Below are 3,299 nucleotides of genomic sequence, written 5' to 3' on the forward strand. Positions count from 1 at the left end.
TGGGATGTTGGATTTACTTAAGCAAACTAGGTGGAAGGCGAAACTTTACTCACTGGGAAGGTTGTCACGGAAGAATCAACATGCTAACATCAGCAGTACAACAAGGGCGGGCTGGTTACTACCATAGGTTCATCCCAAACTTCACAGAGCTGACCAGCTCCCTGACTGACCTCAAAGGACAACATGATGCGTGGTCAGAACTGAAGCTTAAATTTAAGAGGAGAGAAAGTGGTTACAAAACTTTGTCATGTATAAATAAACTCTAGGGCTGCACAATTAAGAGTATTTTAATCTTTGAACATGAATTTATTTTTTCACAATTAAAAGAGAATCATCAAGCAATATTTAAAATACTTGCTCCGCCCATTAAAACAAAAAGCAAAAGGAAATCACCGCCTGCATTTGCCAATCACAGCTTTCCCTGCACTGCACAGCTTGAGGCTTCCTGGACAGCTTAAACTACACTGAGAGACAGATACACAACAAAATTCAAATGTCTGGCACAGCAGAAGGTGATGAGCTTGACCTTCGGAGCACACCATCCATCCCTGCTGCAGAATACTTAGATATAAAAGTAAGCCTCTGTGGTCCACTGTATCCATCCAGCTTACAAAGATGATCTGAAGTCATCAGCACAGTTGCTTTCCATGTGGCCAAAGAAATGTTCAATAAACACAGTAAGTAATAAATGTTTTGGAAAAATGGTGAACATTTTTACCCTTCCTTGTTTCCTCAAGTGACAATACCTACACTTTATGCAAAAACAACACTGATGAAGTTGTATTCACATATATCTTACAAGTACAATAAATGATGTGAAATACTTTTTACCCCTAAGCTTAAAGGCTGATTGCCGTCACCCCACTGGGCAGCCGGTGAGCAGCCTGGACCCGGTTTGTGAGTCCAATAGTCTAATCAGTGCATCTAGTAAGAATCTCAGGTGAGTTTCAATCCTGGTGACCTTGATCTTAATGTCAAGAAGTCCGATTTTCTGACTATGTTGTGAATGCAACTACTGGAAAACAATGTGATGTAGGATTATCAAAATAATACTGTTGGTGCATCTAATAAAAATCTCAGGCAAGGTTGAATCTCAGTGACCTCAACCTCAAGGTCAGAGGTCAAGGTTTCTGAAAATCTTGTGAATGCAGTAACTCAAGTCGGAAGCTCGCCGACCTCTGACCTTGTGAATACGATAACTTGAGAAAGTGCAGTTACATTGTAACCTTGGTTCTCTGATTGAGACACTATCTCTGTCTCTCTTCCACAGCATGTCTTTATCCTGTCTTCCTTCTCTCACCTCAACCAATCACAGCAGATGGCCCCGCCCCTCCCTCAGCCTGGTTCTGCTGGAGGTTTCTTCCTGTTAAAAGGGAGTTTTTCCTTCCCACTGTCGCCAAAGTGCTGCTCATAGGGGGTCATATGATTGTTGGGTTTTTCTCTGTATCTATGAAGCGCCTTGAGGCGACTTTTGTTGTGATTTGGCGCTATATAAATAAAATTGAATTGAATTGAATCTCTCCACCCCTTTAGTCAGGGCATGTCGGTACTTCTTTAACTCACTCCAGCTATCCCGGCCACGCCCCACAGGAAGTCACTGATCACTTGATGGCAATGTGTCTTCGAGCGACCTTAAAGGTGGAGAGAGCTCAGTGTCCCACTCTGAGAACCACGGTTACAATGTAACCGTTTTGAGGGAAAGCCATTCCAAATCATCATCCTTAAGAGGCTCAACGGGAGGATGCTGAAGGGCTCAGTCCAAGTCTGGTGCTGTCTGTCCTGACAATGATGTAATAGCCTCTCAGTCTTCACAGATACTGTTGGAGCACAGCCCTCAGCTCCAACAAATGTATGTGCTGAGTTGCACAGTGGCCACGTCAACAGCCGTTGACCCTCTAGCCCTCATGGCCCTAACTGATGGAGGACAGGTCTGTGAGGACCAGCTGACGGTTAATCGCTGGTCCCACTGCATGACCCTGCTTTAACCATCTGGGGTCAATGGATGCACCAGGTCTTTCAAATCACATCCCCAGTTTAAGATCACAAAGCAACAAGAACCAACCACAAGAAGTCTCCATTTCAACCTGTGTTAAACGTGAGGACTTCAAACAACTGACCAGGTTTTAGAATGTGTTGATAGGTCACGTTAAACTAGAGTTATCATCATCAACTTTATTTATAAAGCACTTTAAAACAACCACAGCTGACACAAAGTGCTGTACATTGGAACTGTAAAATAAAATTACATGAGATATAAGTAAAAACCAAATAAAAGAAGAGTGAAATCATTAAATAACTACTTCAATTAAAAGAGAAACTAAGTCTCACTGAGGTTAAAAGCCAAGGAATAAAAGTGGACAGTTAAGAGGCCTCTCTAACGTGCACGGGCAAATTATTCCATAATTTTGGAGCCACAATAGAGAAGGCCCCGCCCCCTCTGAGCTTCCTCCTGGATCTCGGTACCTCCAGGAGCAGCTGGTCAGCTGACCTTAGAGACCGACAGGGTGTGTGGGGATGAAGAAGCTCAGAGAGGTAAGGCGGGGCAAGACTGTGAATGCATTTAAAAACAAACATAAGAAGTTTAAAATGAACTCTAAAAGACACAGGCAGCCAGTGCAGAGAGGCTAGCACGGGGGTTATATGCTCTCTTTCACGAGTTCCTGTTAGGAGTCCTGCAGCCGCATTTTGAACCAGCTGCAGACGTGAGAGCAACGACTGACTGACCCCCACATGAAGTGAGTTACAGTCGTCCAGGCGGGAAGAAACAAAATCATGGATCACTGTTTCAAGGTGCTGCCTCGAAAGAAAAGATTTTATGTTATGATCATTTCAAAGAAATGCTATTTTTTGGCAAAGGACAGCGCTCGATAAAAAACAGACGGAGTAATCATTACTGTAATGATACTAACCAAAGTCTGATGAAGCTTGAAATGCACCTGCTCTGTGCTGTACTCTGTCAAGCATGTGTTTGTATTTCTGTTGTTTTTTAAAGATACTACCGATATTAATTTTTCCTCACATTCTCCACATTTCATGCCACAAACTTTTTTCCTAAAAGAAAAAACAATAATCTGCAAGGAGACACTTCCAGTTTTTAGTTTTACGACTAACAAGCTTGACAGTTTGTCTGTGGTTACAGAAAACCAGATGAGTTTGTATGTGATCTGGAACTGAGCCACTCTTCTCGTGTATGTTTGAGAACGCTGGTGTATGTTGACAGGACACGCCCACTTTGTGTGTATTAAGAGGAGAAAAGCAGAAGCTGAAACATTGTTGCTACACTATCAGTCAGTCAGCAG

The sequence above is a fragment of the Neolamprologus brichardi genome, chromosome 22 (assembly GCF_056152115.1).
Source record: "Neolamprologus brichardi isolate AB-2024 chromosome 22, ASM5615211v1, whole genome shotgun sequence".
Taxonomy (NCBI): Eukaryota; Metazoa; Chordata; class Actinopteri; order Cichliformes; family Cichlidae; genus Neolamprologus; species Neolamprologus brichardi.